The following is an 18,723-nucleotide window of genomic DNA, read 5'->3' as shown; positions in this document are numbered from 1 at the left end:
CACTATGGGACTCAACTGCTGAGGTCATTAGTCCCCTAGAACTTAGAACTAGTTAAACCTAACTAACCTAAGGACATCACAAACATCCATGCCCGAGGCAGGATTCGAACCTGCGACCGTAGCGGTCTTGCGATTCCAGACTGCAGCGCCTTTAACCGCACGGCCACTTCGGCCGGCCGATGTACTGGGTCGCACCTAATAAATTAATTGTAAAAGTGGTCGCGTTACCAACATGTTTTCCAATGGTGGTAGCATGGAGACAGAGCGTTTCTGGACATGGGTTCCTCTTCAGAATATTATGTATTCACTCCTATACACAAGTCCTAATAGTCTGTAAGGGAGTTTGTAGAGGTCCGAGCAGATGTAATTTCGATGTATTGCTCACGCGCTGCCTGCGATATGCAAGGTATAAGAGAATCTCTGACCAGAGAGCAGTGTTGACTGCAGTAGGAACTGTGTAGCTGTAGCAGTAAGTTGTAGCTAGCGAGCAGTCTGGTCTGGTGTATCGTGTTGGCTGGCCTGGTCGTGGTGCAGCGATGCCGGAGCCTGAGCATTATTGTGTAAGGTAAAAAGCAGCGTCGCGCATAAGCAGTATTGTTATCTCAAGTCCCATGTAAATGTTTTAAAACTGTCCTAATAATAATCTTTCTCATAAAAAGTAACTTTTAACAACCATTCATTTCAATTTAAAGAATTTACTAATTTCTCCAATCCATCATCATCCCGATTATTGCAAAAGAAAAATCAGTTGTTTCCTTTCATAAATGATAAATCTATCGGCCAGCATTGCACAGGGCTGTGCCAGAAAAACTTATCGTAAGAGCATATATATATATATATATATATATATAAGCGTAATCCGGCGATTTCATTGAGGTAAGAATTTTTCTTTTTTTATTCAGAATGATCTTTCAGGGTCATGACGCAGCACTGCTGACGTCCAAAATTTACCAGGTTAAATTCGCAGTCAATTATTGAAAAGTTAGAAGTGAGCGACAATTTAATTGAGAGGTTAGTTACATTGTATTATTACCAGGTCACGGAAATTATTTTGTTGGAACGTTACACTGAATGTGAACGACGTAACTATAATTTTTACTGTTGAGAAGGTTAGGAATTTTTCTGTTTTAAGGTTACACTAAAATGTGAATGATTTTTTGTGGGGAGGTTACAAGTTTCCGAAAACCTCGTTTAGGCACCGACATTTAGGCAAGGGACTAGTGAGAAATATGTCTCTTCCACGAGCGTGCGGTAAAAGGGGGAACTTGAACTGTGGCGACTTTATTACTACATTTACATCTACATGGTTACTCTGCAATTCACACTTATGTGCCTGGCAGAGGGTTCATCGAACCATTTTCATACTACTTCTCTACCATTCCACTCTCGAATGGCGCGTGGGAAAAAGCAACACTTAAATCTTTCCGTCCGAGCTCTGATTTCTCTAATTTTATTATGATAATATTTACTCCCTACGTAGGTAGGTGTCAACAAAATATTTTCGCATTCGGAAGAGAAAGTTGGTGATTAAAATTTCGGAAATAGATCTCGCCGCAAAGAAAACCGCCTTTGTTTCAGTGACTGCCACGCCAACTCGAGTATCATATCAGTGACACTCTCACCCCTATTCCGTGACACGAAACGGGCTGCCCTTCTTTGCACTTTTTCGATGTCCTCCGTCAATCCTACCTGGTAAGGATCCCACACCGCGCAGCAGTATTCCAGCAGAGGACGCACAAGTGTAACGTAGGCTGTCTCTTTAGTGGGTTTGTCGCATCTTCTCTGTGTTCTGCCAACAAAGCGCAGTCTTTGTTTCGCCTTCCCCACAATATTATTTATGTAGTCTTTCCAATTTAAGTTGCTCGAAATTGTAAATCCTAGGTATTTAGTCGAATTGACAGCCCCTAGATTTGTGCGATTTATCGTTTACCCAAAATTTATCGGATTTCTTTTAGTACTCACTGGATGACCTCGCACTTTTCATTGTTTAGTGCCAACTGCCAATTCCGCACCGTACAGAATTTCTCTGTAGATCATTTTGTAATTGGAATTGATCGTCTGATGATTTTACCAGACGGTAAATTACAGCATCATCTGCAAATAATGTAAGGGAGCTGCTGAGATTATCACCTAGATCATTTATGTAAATCAGGATCAGCAGGGGGACCTATGACACTACCTTGCGGAACACCAGATACCACTTCTGTTCAGCTCGATGATTTACGGTCTATGACTACAGACTGTGATCTCTCTGAGAGGAAATCGAGAATCCAGTCACACAACTGAGACGATACTCCATATTCACGCAATTTGATTAATAGCCGCTTGTGAGGAACGCTATCAAAGGCTTTCTGGAAATCTAGGAATGTGGAATCGATCTGAGATCCCTTGTCGATAGCATCCAAACAGGACCAGCGAGCCGTTATTCTTTTGTTGGCTACAGAGGGACAAACACTGGTAGAAATCTATCGGACAATGAAGAATGTTTATAGGGCAGCATATCTGTCGAAATCCACCTTTATAGAATGATGCGCAAATCGACCAAAAGATACAAATGTCGTAACGCAGAAGTTACGCCAACTGAAGTGGGGGACACTCGAGCACCCACCCTATAGTCCTGATCTCTACCTATGCAATTGTCATGGATTCCATTCTATAAAAAAATCTTGAAAGGATAACTGTTTAGTAATACAGATGTAACATACAGAAGAAATGCAGCATTTTGCCTGCAAAGGCCACTTCTTCCACCATTAGGTGCCGTTCACTCTGAAACATCCCCTTAGAAAAATTAATGAATTGCTCTGCTGATAAACCTCTTACGTTATTTGATTTTCTAACAGCAGAGCAGAACTGAACGTGCTCACACAGTTCTCTCTTTACTTATTCTGATCAACACTAAACTGACAAACAATTTTTAGACCAACACAATCTGATTTTCAATAATCCCTAGAAAAGAATGGCAGTGACTAACAATAACCTATACCTTTCATGAATCACTTACGTCACAAAAATTTTCGTTACTCGAACTAGTGCAATACAGCGAGCGCCAATACTGCCAAGTAAATAAAAGATTCAAACTACTGAAGGCACTAACTACTGATAGGCATAGTAACCAAATGAAAGATTTTGATGGAGAAAAAACAATGTATTTACCTTAATAATATTCAAAAGTCATCATATATATATATATATATATATATATATATATATATATAAATCAGTTCATGATATACAGTATTACAAATTTACTCTTTTTGATGGACACACATCGAGATCGTCCGCTCTCAAAATTCTGCCATCTCTCTCCCCACATCCACCACTGCTGGCAACTGACTTCCAACTGCCCAACACTACGCGCTGTTCACATCCAGCTGCCCAACACCACAGTAGCAAAAATTCAAACAATGCAAACCAGCCACAGACTGCACACAGCACAGTCAGTGATTTTCATACTGAGTGCTATGTGCCGTTACCAACACAAAAAACTTAAAGAGCCTACTTACAACTCTTCAGTTTACAGACTAAAGTAGTACCAGTAGTAGTAGTAGTAGTAGTAGGAGGAGGAGGAGGAGGAGGAAGAGGAGGATCAGAATGAGAAAAGGAGGAGGAGAAGACGAAAGAGCGAAGAGAGTGGTGGAAAGGAGAGGAGAGGAGAGGAGAGGAGAAGAAGGAGACAGAAAAAATCTGTGTGGAAGGAGCAAATGAGGTGTAGGGAATTGGAAGCAAGGAGGAGGAGGAGCAATTGAATAAGCAGAAAATCAAAGTAACAGTTGTAACAGGAGGTGGAGGATGAGAAGGAGATAGGAGGAATTAAACAGAAGAAGAATAAGAGAGTGGTGGAGCTGAGAGGAGAAGAAAAAAAAGTGTGTGGAAGTAGCAGATGAAGTGGAGGGAGTTGGAAGACAGGGACGATGGGGAGAAGAATGAGGAGGAATTGAAAATCAAAGTAAGGAGTTGGAGAATGAGAGGGAGATAGGAGGAATTAAGCAGAAGAAGAATAAGAAAGTGGTGGAGCTGAGAGGAGAAGAAGATAGGAAAAAAGGTGTGTGGAAGAAACAGGTGAAGTGGAGGGAGTTGGAAGACAGGGAGGAGAGGGAGAAGAACGAGGAGGAATTGAGTAAGTAGAGATCAAAGTAATATTTATATGAGGAGGTGGAGAGTGAGAAGGAGATAGGAGGAATGATGGGAGGAAGTGAGAGGAGGAGGGTGGTATTAGTTATGGGAGTGGGAGCAGGGCAGAGACAGGCGCCGCTGTCGGTCCTGATTCACGGCTCCTTGACACACACACACGGCTGTGGCCGCGCCCCGCCCTGGCCTGGCTCAGGCGGCGGCCGGCGGTATGCGGCCGGCAGGGCGTGACGGCCGGGCCGGGCCTCCAGCCGCCCAGCGACCCCGCCACGGTTCAACGCCGCTTCCGGCCGAGCAGCGCCGCGCCGCGTACCTACGCGTACCCGCGCCAGCGCTGTTTCTCCCCTCCCACTGGCTGCCCGCTGTGCGCTAACGACATCGAGGTCATCCGCTGGGGTGGGACAGTTAACACCCGACTCGTTTCCGAGAACGTCAGCGCTCTACAACGCCCTTCCAAAGGTCGCACAGATTTAATTTTTTACGCTACATTGGAGTCACTGCCAATCCATTTACATCCACGTCAACGACTGTGACATGCGTGACAGAGGATACTCGCTATTGTCCCTCTTACGTTCGTCAAGTATCTGGTTGTGACTATTCGAAATGATCCACGAGACTCAGAGGGCCATAGACACGGGTTCCCAGGTAGATGCCGTGTTTCTCGACTTCCGCAAGGCGTTCGATACAGTTCCCCGCAGTCGTTTAATGAACAAAGTAAGAGCAAATGGACTATCAGACCAATTGTGTGATGGGATTAAAGAGTTCCTAGATAACAGAACGCAGCATCCAGAATGTCTCCGCAATATCCTTTCTTTCAGGAGTGCTAGTTCTGCTTGGTTCGCAGGAGAGCTTCTGTAAAGTTTGGAAGGTAGGAGACGAGGTACTGGCAGAAGTAAAGCTGTGAGTACCGGGCGTGAGTCGTGCTTCGGTGGCTCAGATGGTAGAGCACTTGCCCGCGAAAGGCAAAGGTCCCGATTTCGAGTCTCGGTCGGGCACACAGTTTTAATCTGCCAGGAAGTTTCAGAACGCAGCATGTCATTATCAATGGAGAGAAGTCTTCCGAAGTAAGAGTGATTTTAGGTGTGCCGCACGGGAGTGTCATAGGACTATTGCTATTCACAATATACATAAATGACCTTGTGGATGACATCCGAAGTTCACTGAGGCTTTTTGTGGATGATGCTGTAGTACATCGATAGGTTGTAACAATGGAAAATTGTACTGAAATGCAGGAGGATCTGCAACGAATTGACGCATGGTGCAGGGAATGGTAATTGAATCTCAATGTAGACAAGTGTATTGTGCTGCGAATACATAGAAAGAAAGATCCTTTATCATTTAGCTACAATATAGCATGTCAGCAGGAGAGACGCTCAGTAGCTCGGTACGGGCTTTTGTTGAAGTTTCGAGAACATACCTCTCGCGAAGAGACCGTGAGGATAAAATCAGAGAGATTAGAGCCCACACAGAAGCATACCAACAATCCTTCTTTCCACGAACAATACGAGACTGGAATAGAAGGGAGAACCTATAGAGGTACTCAAGGTACCCTCCGCCACACACCGTCAGGTGGCTTGCGGAGTATGGATGTAGATGTATATGTAGATCTCAAATGGAATGATCAGATTACACAAGTAACGGGTAAGGCGAACTCTAGATTGCGGTTTATTGGTAGAATTCTCAAGCGATGCAGTCCTTCAACAAAGGAAACTGCTTACAATACGTTTGTTCGTCCAGTCTTTGAGTATTGTTCGTCTGTATGGGACCCTTACCAGTTGGGTCTGATTCAAGAGATTGAGAAGGTTCTAGGCGCTACAGTCCGGAACCGCGCGACCGAAACGGTCGTAGGTTCGAATCCTGCCTCGGGCACGGATGTGTGTGATGCCCTTAGGTTAGTTAGGTTTAAGTAGTTCTAAGTTCTAGGGTCAAGTCCCATAGTGCTCATAGTCATTTGAACCATTTTAGTAATGGACAGGTCGTAAGAATATTTCTCAAGCAATCGCCTGTTTAGATTGACTGCCTTTTCCAGGTCTCCAACTAAAAGAAGTCTCCCATCTGATTTGCCTCAACAAATCTTATGTGATCATTCCATTTCGTATACCCACAAATTGTTTCACCCAGGAGTTGACTGACTACAACTGTCACTCGTTTGATTTTGTGAAGCGCAAAATTTTACGCATCGGAACATTTAGAGCAAATTGCCAGTCTTCGTACCACTTTGAAATTTTACCTGATACATGCGGACATGACATCTTCACACTCAATTTGTGATAAAAGCGAAGTATGTCAACCAATTCAAAGTTTTCGAGGTACGAACTCAGTGGGCGAACGTTGTTGTCCGAGTGGCAAGCGGTAATGGTGGAAGCGTCGCGGTTCTTTCGACACAAACATCGATGACGGAAGTGAATTCGGTATTTTGGGATGGAAATATATGGACAGCAGTTAGTCAGTTGGTAGTAACTCAGTAGCGAATCGATGGTTTACAGGGAAAATCAGTATCAGTAATTCAGCGGTAAAAAAATCATATGGAAGAGGGTAATTGGTGACTGAGGAATGGACGATGGCACCGAATCGGTGGGTCAGAAGTGAAAGCAAGGGTAGGGAGTAAATGATTCAGTAGTAAAACTGTTGTAGGGAGTCTGTGGTTTTTTTTGGGGTAACAAAACAGATGACGATAGTGAAGCGGTCTTTTGTGTTGAAAACACAGAATGCTGAGTAACATGATAGAAATAGATGAGCATATAATAATTCATTGCTGTGTACAGCATTACGTGGAAAAGTAAACAACTGACTGAAAAAAGACAGGCCTATCCAGGATCATCAAAGCTAGAAATTATTAGTAAGACTGATTTCCAATACACTACCTGTAGATCGTTATCTTCCTCGTGGAGAATGAAATCTTAACAGTCCGACAGTATTGTCGCATTACCTACAGTACTATCTCTCGCAAGATTTTCCCTTTCGTAATAAGATTTCAACCAATTTTTTACTTATTTTACTAAGCCACTCTTAATTAGAGCCATGACATATCTTCATTTATCAGTACCTACGTCGTGAAATGCAGATCCTTTTGATCACATTTAGTAACTGTCTGCCTTCAGTAAATGTAGTAAGCGTAGCTTATGCATCGGGCGAAGTGTGAAAAAGTTAGTTAAAGAAAGCAAAAACTATGTCTTTTGGCAATTCTAAAAATGTGATCTCTGTCCAGTCATTCAATAAGATAACAAATCATTTGCATAGGATGCCGATCATACTCCACATACGAAGCACAACCTGTCCGTAAATGTTTTATACAAATATCTAACACCTAATGAACGTGTATCTACACGAATCTCTCTCTTGGAGTTGCTCGAATTGATACCTGCATACACGTGTGTCAGGGTTACAATACTGAGAACCGTTGGCAGTGTGAAGGGAAATATTCGCAGCAAAGAACACCTCTATTGTTTCTATCAACCGACAGATACGAGAACTAGCAGAAGCCATAGGTACAAAAGGATTGAGGGAATTTTTATGGAATGAGACAAAGTAATTACACACGTCAGTCGACACACTGATCGGAACGATTGTACTGGGTACTTCTTCCGTAGAGAACGTAAAAGCCGCAGTATATCAACATCGTTACCATTAAGTTAGTGTAACTTTCCATTTCATTTTCCTCCCAAAGAATGTAGCCTGTTAGTCGATTACATCTAATGGGTTGGTGCATAAGTTCGTAGCGTTCTTCCATAAGTTTAATAAATACAACAGATACACATCACAGAGACTTTAGTCACCAACAATATATTCTCTTTCACTATTTACAACAGTCTGGCAATGCATGGGTAATTTTTCGATTCCGAAACTGTAAAAACCACGTGGTTTTGAGGTGAGGAACTCGTCGAGTTGTTTGGAACACATTTTCATCCGGAAAGGAAGTTCCTTAAAGGTTCCAGAATGAGATTTTCACTCTGCAGCGGAGTGTGCGCTGATATGAAACTTCCTAGCAGATTAAAACTGTGTGCCCGACCGAGACTCGAACTCGGGACCTTTGGCTTTCGCGGGCAAGTGCTCTACCAACTGAGCTACCGAAGCACGACTCACGCCCGGTACTCGGAGACGAGATACTGGCAGAAGTAAAGCTGTGAGTAGCGGGCGTGAGTCGTGCTTCGGTAGCTCAGATGCTAGAGCCCTTGCCCGCGAAAGGCAAAGTTCCCGAGTTCGAGTCTCGGTCGGGCACACAGTTTTAATCCGCCTAGAAGTTTCATATCAGCGCACACTCCGCTGCAGAGTGAAAATCTCATTCTGGAAACATCCCCCAGGCTGTGGCTAAGCCATGTCTCCGCAGTATCCTTTCTTTCAGGAGTGCTAGTTCTGCAAGGTTCGCAGGAGAGCTTCTGTAAAGTTTGGAAGGTAGGAGACGAGATACTGGCAGAAGTAAAGCTGTGAGTAGCGGGCGTGAGTCGTGCTTCGGTAGCTCAGATGGTAGAGCACTTGCCCGCGAAAGGCAAAGGTCCCGAGTTCGAGTCTCGGTCGGGCACACAGTTTTAATCTGCCAGGAAGTTTCATTCTTTAAAGGTTGTTAAACAGAGAACGGAGAAAGTGAAAATTTGAGGGTGCAGGATCAGGTGGGTGTGCAATGACCTTCCAAATGCTGTGTAGTGCTTTTCGTCAGTGAATCGGATGAGGACGGGCGTTATCGTGCCCTTTGTTCTTGGACTGCGTCTGCAAGACGTCTCAGCTGTTGACTATAAATGTCAGCAGTGACGGTTACACCTCTGAAAGCCGGCCGCGGTGGTCTCGCGGTTCTAGGCGCGCAGTCCGGAACCGTGGGACTGCTACGGTCGCAGGTTCGAATCCTGCCTCGGGCATGGATGTGTGTGATGTCCTTAGGTTAGTTAGGTTTAAGTAGTTCTAAGTTCTAGGGGACTGATAACCACAGCAGTTGAGTCCCATAGTGCTCAGAGCCATTTGAACCAGCCAAGTCGTTTTGATCATCTGACAACTTTACAAGACCGTAAAAGATAGCATCATCTGCAGAACAATCTAAGACGGCTACTCAGATTGTCTCCTGTCTCGTTAATATAGATGAGGAACAATAGAGGGCCTATAACACTTCCTTGGGGAACGCCGGATATTACTTCTGTTTTACTCGATCACTTTCCGTCTATTACTACGAACTGTGACCTTTCTAATGTCAAAACGATCCTCTTTATAACGAAAAAGTTTTCTCTGCCCAGTGGCATTATCCCCGTACACGACACAGACGTGTCTACTGTCTCCGCTGCTGTCACCTCTCCATTGAATCCAAACACAAGAAGAATATGTCTGAAATGGTCCGATTTCTCCTCTTGGCACTCTTTTTTCTGGTGTCCACAGCTCCATTCGCTATCCCCAAATAACAAAATGACAATTTAAATAGCAGCAGTGAACTACAAATAAAAAGTGACAATCTATAACCATCATGCGCAAAACAAAAACGCTACGAACTTCTGTACCAACCTAATACATAGTACGCTCCCACTGCTCTACTCATGTACTCGCCCTCCTCCCACTCGTCTTCGTCCGTCTTGCGATGATTAAGTGTCAATAAATCTAACTACACGTAATATTTATTAGCGCCCGTCCGCTATATCATTCTCAGTGATCCTGTTCTCCTCCTCTTTCTGCTACTGCTGCCCTCATTACGTATTCATGCAGCTCGGCACTCCACGTGAACACTTCGTAAATTTTGCGCTTATTTTTTCTCTCGGAATTAAATACGCCTTTGTTGAACAGTACTTATTTCAGCCTCCTGTCCTGTTTCTTTAGAGTGTGCGGTGAATATTTTTGCCCACGTTTCTTATACGTGAAGAAAAAGATGACATTTTATTCTTCAATTCGTTAAGAATAAGACATAAATTATTTGAATTTGAACTGAAAAAAAAGTGTAACGCTGAACGGAGTTACAAAACCGTTAACGTAGGCTTGCGATTCATTTACAAAACAAATACTGAATCTAATGAAGAAGCTGCCTTTTGCGACAGTTAAGTGAACTGACTATATAAACTCGTATTTTTTAAACTTAATCCATTCGTAAGGGCTGTAGACGCATAGTTACAGCTGTTTCGTGGTGTCGGTTACACATTCTACTGACGGCTTGGCGGCTATTCCTTTGCACAACAATCAGCTCTAACACAGCGTTTCCAAAGACATGCCGCGTCTGTATAAACTCTCTGACTTATGACAAATGAACGCCCTTAAACTGGTATTTTATTTGTGATGGTACTGTCCTGACATATTCTACGCAGACGGTGTCCAAAGGTATCATGATCACAGCGGAGGTGTGAAAGTAAGTCGGGATATTACCTACCTACTGCTTGAACTCAATAATGTATAGATACGCATCCGTACCTTTTTGAAGGTAAGCTAGTAGGCAATGAATGCAAGCTCGTCTGCGCAGCTCCTCACAAAATACCTTTTTCAAAAACAAGCAGACAGTCACTAAGTAACCTTTTTTCCTGGCTCAGCGATGTGGTCCAACATAGATCACAGAGAGTTAAAACTTCCTAAATTTCCAAAAGAAAAAGCCCGCGTCAACTCAGAATACACGCAAAGACCTGCCAATCCATGACGTTTACATTTGTTGCATTTACAAACGTAGCTCCCGATACCTATTTGTATATAATCGATACATTTCACCATCATTTAGAAATTCGTTCACAATTATTAACTTATTTTCTGTTCTTAAAAACGTAATTTTTTCGATCGCTTTTGCGTGACGTCAGAAATATTTAAACTCTCGAATGAATTAAAAATCATAAACTTTTCTAAATTTGACCTACGCAAAACAGAGAATTATCGGATAGTCAAACCGGCACGCAGCAATTTAAAATTATTTTTCCCTACAGCGTATTTGAAAATTTTGATATCATTAATATGGTTATCTATTGTCCACAACTGTAAAATAATTTTATTCGACGAAGGAGGCAAGCACAGCCAACAGTTGCCAATGGTAAGTGTTTGTTCTTTACCGGTATGGAATATATGTTTCCATTTGTAACAGGGCTCCTCTGTTGATAAATTCACTTAATTTAATTTTAAAATTTTATTTTTTAGTAAACCATAGAAGATGTATAGACACAAACTTAGCTACTGCCTATTTGTTATAGCTGATGTAGCAATTATGGGCATTTATTTTCAGTAATACGCAGTAGCACATCAAAAGCCCAGATTCAACGAATCGGAACTTCTTGTTAATTTTAATACAGGGTGTCCCACTCCAACCTCCCTGATTTCAAGGACCCAGGAGAGAAAAACCACAGTAGTCACGACAGTGAAAAATGCACCAGATTTTAGAGCATCTCAAAGAATTTATATTACAATTTGACCGCTAGTCCGGAATGATCCTGTCTAAATAATAAACAACTTTAGGACATATGTTTATGTTTACAGGTATGGTTAGGCGTGATCTCTGGAAGGAAGGAGTGGGATTTTGCATTGCAGATCGAGCTACGTTAGATACGCTCGGCCACAAGACTAAGTAAGCTACTAGTCCATAGGATCCCTATAAAGAGATAATGATGTGACTCACCCTGAGATTAACATTTGTGGGCAACGTACGAGGTGGAATGCAGGACAAAAACTTCAGATCTTCGAAGTCTGCGCCACTCGTGCGATATTTCAGTTACAGATAATTGTCTGGCAGGCAACTGGCTGTTGTTTGACAAACGCAGACGATCAAACTTGTTTGTCAAATCGGTCGTCAACCTAAATTCGTTTCAAACACGTCAAACAAAAACGGCACACCTCCGGATAATTTGATAAACTAGTGGAGTTTGACAAATTTCGTTTACGGGGGCCTTCCGGAGACAAAGTGGTGAGACTTTCGTCTGCGGAAGAGCGTCGGAGGCGGCGCCGGAGGCAGGCAGAGGGCCCTGCTGCGGGCTGCCGGCTGCAGGTTGTACAGTAGCAGCGGCTACCGCCGCCATTTATCCGGAGATAGCGCGCCCGCCGCTCTCCGGGGCATAAATATTACTTTTAATTAGAGGCGTGCGCGCGCGCGGCCCGCGCAGGCGTGTCGAATGGGCGCTGCGCGCTGCCCGCTGGTTGCCGGTCCCTCTGATGGACGAGCCTGATAGCGGCTGGCGGTCAAGGCCCGGGACTCCGCTCCCTTCGGGCTCACCACTACCCGCGCTTTCATCTCTCGCTGCTAGCCCCGAGGGCAAAACGTCCAGTAACTGCGTAGGGTGTGGCAGCTAAGGAGGGCCTCTCGAAATAAATCATGAGCGAGTAATTATATTCATTACTACTTTCGCTTACTTATAGTGGATAAAACATCGAATTTTATGACGTACGCGCTTTTGTAGCCCTGATCTGTCTTATTAAATAAAAAGAAAAAAAACTGAATTCAATGAATTTTTTTGCGACATTGGGAAGGACTTTTGAGAGGATTCTGGTCCATAATTTGGTAAAGATGAACTGTGCACATCGACACATTCCTTGTGCACCGCCAACAAATTCCGTAAAGAAAAAAAAATTGTGGTACGTTCCTATGGGTCCAAACTGCTGAGGGCATCGGTCCCTAGGCTTACGCTCCAGCAAATCTAACTTAAACTGACTTACGCTAAGGACAACACACACCCATGCCCGAGGGAGGACTCGAACCTCCGACGGGAGAGCCCGTTGAACCACGGCAAGGCGCAAATTCCGCAAGGACTGAAATGTGTTCGTCGCCAGGGTGACTATGTTAAGAAATAAATACAGTAGGTTGTTTGTTGTTGTTGTTGTTGTTGTTGTTGTTGTTGTCGTCATCAGTCCAGAGACCGGTTAGATGCGGCTCTCAATGCTACTATATCATGTGAAAGCTTCTTCATCTCCCAGTACCTACTGCAGCCTACATCCTTCTGAATCTGCTTATTGTATTCATCTCTTGGTCTCCCTCTACGATTTTTACCCTCCCCCCACGCTGCCCTCCAGTACTAAATTGGTGATTCATGGATGCCTCAGAATATGTCCTACCAACCGATCCCTTTTTCCACTCAAGTTGTGCCACAAACTCCACTCTCTCCAATTCTACTCAATACCTCCTCATTAGTTATGTGATGTACCCATCTAATCTTCAGCATTCTTCTGTAGCACCACATTTCGAAAGCTTCTATTCTCTTCTTGTCCAAACTATTTGTCGTCCACGTTTCACTTCCATACATGGCTACACTCCGTACAAACACTTTCAGAAACGACTTCCTGACACTTAAATCTATACTCGATGTTAACAAATATCTCTTCTTCAGAAACGATTTCCTTGCCATTGGCAATCTACATTTTATATCCTCTCTCCTTCGACCATCATCAGTTATATTGCTCCCTAAATAGCAAAACTCATTTACTACTTTAAGCGTCTCATTTCCTAATCTTATACCCTCAGCATCACCCGAGATTTAATTCGACTACATTCCATTATTCTCGCCTTGCTTTTGTTGATGTTCATCTTATACCCTCCTTTCAAGACACTGTCCATTCCGTTCAACTGCTCTTCCAAGTCCTTTGCTGTCTCTGACAGAATAACAATGTCATCGGCGAACCTCAAAGTTTTTATTTCTTCTCCATGGATTTTAATACCTACTCCGAATTTTTCTTTTGTTTCCTTCACTGCTTGCTCAATACACAGATTGAGTAACATCGGGGATAGGCTACAACTCTGTCTCACTCCTTTCCCAACCACTGCTTCCCTTTCATGCCCCTCAACTCTTGTAACTGCCATCTGCTTTCTGTACAAATTGTATATAGCCTTTCGCTCCCTGTATTTTATTCCTGCTACCTTCACAATTTGAAAGAGAGTATTCCAGTCAACATTGTCAAAAGCTTTCTCTAAGTCTACAAATGCTAGAAACGTAGGTTTGCCTTTCCTTAATCTTTCTTCTAAGATAAGTCGTAAGGTCAGTATTGCCTCACGTGTTCCAACATTTCTACGGAATCCGAACTGATCTTCCCCGAGGTCGGCTTCTACCAGTTTTTCCATTCGTCTGTAAATAATTCGCGTTAGTATTTTGCAGCTGTGGCTTATTAAACTGATAGTTCGGTAATTTTCACATCTGTCAACACCTGCTTTCTTTGGGATTGGAATTATTATATTCTTCTTGAAGTCTGAGGGTATTTCCCCTGTCATACAGTAGGTAGACATGAATAATAAAGATGTAGAACATTAATAAAGTTCATTTTATTTAAAAAGATAAGAATTTTCACAAAAACAATTGAAAGGCAATACTTTTAGCTCGCCCACTTAGATATGGTTTACACACAACGATATTATTATTATTAGCGAATGTCTCCATTGGAGAACGATAAGCAGGAGATTTTCATTCTTTCTTAGGGTTCTTCGTATTTTCCCAATATTTCTTGATTTTCTCCAATAAGACCATCTTTCTTTATTCAGTTCACTTTGGTCGGTATGGTTTTGGTTCTCTCTCTGGAATAAACTTTCACTTATCAATTTTACTTCTGAATGTATCGCTATTTGATGTGTTTGTTACATGAGTTTTTGCTTTTGTCAGATCCTTCTGAAGTTTAGGTACCCAAGGTATTGACGCTTTAAGCGATGCCGCATAGTCCAATAGACGTTTAGTTAGTATGTTTCCAGGTAATCTGTCTAGGTGTCCACAGAACTTCGTTCGTCTCTTTCTGATGTCAATTTCGATGTTTGATACTTTTTAGGTTGTCTCTATGGTTTGCAGTCTGTATCCAGTTTGTGAGTATCGTGGTCGTAGAATTTTTCTAATAATCTTTCTCCCTCCTCTCTTAATTTCTTGTAAATCTAGTTTTCGATTCATTGAGAATGTTTCACTTGTATGTGTGACTGTAGGTTTGATTACTGTATTGTAGTGTCCGATTTTAGTGCCTTTTGACAGGCATGTTTTTTATACAAATTTTAAACAATTCCGGACGCTTTCTTGATTTTCTGCATCTGCTTTTTTGTGCTATTTTGTCAAGTCCTGTTGGTTCAATAATTTCATAGAGGTAGTTAAAGTGTTTGTTGATTTCACCATAATATATTGTAAGTTTCGGAATATCTAACTTGGAACACATGAATTCAGTCTTCTCAAAGGAGATTTGCAGGCCAACCTTCTCTGCACTTAAAGATTTTTATTCTTAACAGTAGGGGAAAGTCAGTGAGAGTTATTTATATTTAAGGCAATAAGGGATTCGTATCTGCTTATAACTGTAAACAATTTCTCAAATGCGGTTAAATAAATGTTCTTTGTACAGAAAATTTTATCGATTACTATGTGTTTCCGTGATTTGTTGCGAAAAAACTACTCGTGTAAGAATTAACACTCTCAACAACGAAAGTTTCTGGTGGTTACAACAAGAATTACAACCCCCTGCTGGAACGCCGCCAGAGGTCGTAAAAATAAAAAGAACGCTGCGCATTACAGTGTGAAGGGTGGAGCTAGGAAGGTAAATGACCCGACGAGGGCTAAGGGACCTTGTGTTGAGAAATCAGTGAGATGCCGCGCGTGGACAAAAATGCTGTGGCGGGGTTGTAAAACGTGAGCGCAGCCTTTTAACAAGAGGGACGATGCCGTGCCCTCAGAGCTGTGTGTTGCGGCTACCTGCCAGCTTTATTGCAGGGCGGGCAGTCGCTGCAGCTTCCTGCTGAACGGATGGGGGGTGGCTGGCGTAAAAAAGGGAGGCAACAGCCCCCGCGGTGCCCTTACTGGGCAGGAAAGTGAAAGGGGCTGGAATGCCTCCTCCACAGGTCGGTGTGCCTTCCTAATGACTTTACGAGGTTCCACAGCTGTACCCCGTTTCCTGTACCCCAAGCGCTGCCTATTTGAAGTCTGACCTCAGGGCGTCCTTCCGAGAAACTGGTCAATGGCTGATGTCATTTTCAGGGAACGAGTCGGACTTACAAGTCCAAACACAAGGAATATACCCCGCCCTTTACAGTCGACCTAGCGCCTTTATACTAAACTCGTGTGTGACTTGACACTTCCCACTGTGTTGCGACAGCTAAAAATATGGCCTCCAAGCCTCATTTAGCAAGTTGAGCTTTACACCGAATTTAGCGTCTGTTTTAAGTCAGATCATTTACGCCCGGTACTCACAGCTTTACTTCTGCCAGTACCTCGTCTCCTACCTTCCAAACTTCGGTAGCTCAGATGGTAGAGCACTTGCCCGCGAAAGGCAAAGGTCCCGAGTTCGAGTCTCGGTCGGGCACACAGTTTTAATCTGCCACGAAGTTTCATATCAGCGCACACTCCGCTGCAGAGTGAAAATTTCATTCCAGATCATTTAGTTTGCGCGGAGCGTATAGACAGCGTCCATACATACTTCCCGAAACTTTGAATACATAGTAAACATAGATATATTGAGATTTTTGTCATCTTCCTTCACAAAAGACAGTAAATCGCTACAATTTTCGTTGGTTTCTACGACTAAAAATTAAAAGCTATCGATCCAGATGAGGCAAGGTTTTGTGCGGTCTGGTACTTCAGGGAGCTTCAATGACAGTGCCGGCACTCTTAAAACGTCTCACTGTGCTCTGAAAACGTTTCAGATACATAAACTGTAGATGCTATTGATCGATATGTGTTACCGCAGTTGTGCATACCTGCAATTTGGGCCTTGGTATTTTCATACACAGATAATCGCCGCCAATCCACAGAATTTACCAACAGAAAACAGTAAAAACTGTACCGAAGTTATAATTAACGGTGTAACGTAAGTTTCCCGCGAGAAAGTGGGCACAATGGACCACCACAAACAAGACACGGAGAAACAACTGCGCAGTCAAAATAGGTCTAAGGGACGCGAGTCAGCAATTATCACGGAACGAAACTGCACAATTTTTCCATCGAATTTACCGGAAAAAAAGCCCGTACAGGACCTGAAACATGCGGTCGTGCATTATCCTGCTGAAATGCAGGGTTTCGCAGGGATCGTGTGAAGGTTAGAGCCACGGGTCATAACACACATGAAATTTAACGTCCACTGTTCAAAGTGCCGTCAATGCGAGCGAGAGGTGACAGAGACGAGTAACCAATGGCACCCCATACCATCACGCCGGGTGATACACCAGTATGGCGATGACGAATACACGCTTCGAATGTGCGTTCACCGCGATGTAGCCAAACACGGATGAGACCATCATGGTGCTGTAAACAGAACCTGGATTCATCGGAAAAAGTGCACCCAGGTTCGTCGTCGAGTACACCATCGCAGGCACTCCTGTATGTGATGCAGTGTCAAGGGTAACCGCAGCCACGGTCTCCGAGCTGATAGTCCATGCTGCTGCAAACGTCGTCGAACTGTTCGTGCAGATGGTCGTTGTCTTGCAAACGTCCCCATCTATTGAATCAGGGATCGAGACGTGGCTGCACGATCCGTTACAGCCATGCGGATAAGTCATCTCGACTGCTAGTGATTCGAGGCCGTTGGGGTCCAGCACGGCGTTCCGTATTACCTTCCTGAACCCACCGATTCCATATTCTGCTAACAGTCATTGGATCTCGACCAACGCGATCAGCAATGTCGCGATACGATAAACCGCAATCGCGATAGGCTACAATCCGACTTTTATCAAAGTCGGAAACGTGATGGTACGTATTTCTCGTCCTTACACTAGGCATCACAACAACGTTTCACCAGGCAACGTCGATCAACTGCTGTTTGTGTATGAGAAATCGGCTGGAAACTTTCCTCATGTCAGCACGTTGTAGGTGTCGCCACAGGCGCCAACCTTGTGTGAATGCTCTGAAGAGCTAATCATTTGCATATCACAGCATCGTCTTCCTGTCGGTTAAATTTCGCGTCTGTAGCACGTCACCTTCGTGGTGTAGCAATTTTAATGGCCAGTAGTGCATGAACTGCCGTCGTGCTGCGATAGCCACATTGGAAACCTTTGCACATGAAACGTCTGAGTGCAAATGACATCCCCGCCAATCCCCTGCCGTTTTATAACTTGTGTACGCGATACTACCGCCATATGTATATGTGCATATCACCATCCCGTGTCACCTCCTTGCGTATCATCTACAGGCATGATGTGTAATTATCGTGATAAGCTGACGATCAGCCGAGGCGCAGCCGGTGCAAGGTGGAATGTTTTTGTAGCGTCTTGGGCCGTGGTGCAACCCCGAAACTTTGAGGGGTCGTCGACCGCGGGCTGGCACCCCGCTGCGGGGGTGGTGGCGGACTCTGCGTCCCAGGGTGCCTGCCGGGACAATGCGACCGGGGTCGTTCACTCCGCCACAGCCGGCCAGGGATGCCCACAAAAAGCTACACAAGCGGTTTGTTCCGCCGGCGGAAAGGGAGTGACACAGGACGCTGCGTGCACTGACACCCACGCTCTTTAACACTCGCTACGGGCCGTTTTTTCCGTCTGTACGAGATAAACGAACTGAGACGCTGTGGACCAGGGCCACTGCACAGAACACCCACCGAGAAGACCGCCCAGCTCCTACGGAAATGAATTTTATCCATAGTGGATGCTGTCGAACTCCGTGACTGTTCCTTTATAGGGTGTAGAAAAATATCCGCTACCAGTCACAATAAAAGGTTATTTATTTGTCACACGAGCGGTTTCGGGCTTGCGCCCATCCTCAGGTGTTTATACATTCATGTACATGTTTATAC

Source organism: Schistocerca americana, chromosome 3 (genome assembly GCF_021461395.2).
Source record: "Schistocerca americana isolate TAMUIC-IGC-003095 chromosome 3, iqSchAmer2.1, whole genome shotgun sequence".
Lineage (NCBI taxonomy): Eukaryota > Metazoa > Arthropoda > Insecta > Orthoptera > Acrididae > Schistocerca > Schistocerca americana.
Note: the sequence above shows the minus strand (reverse complement) of the source record.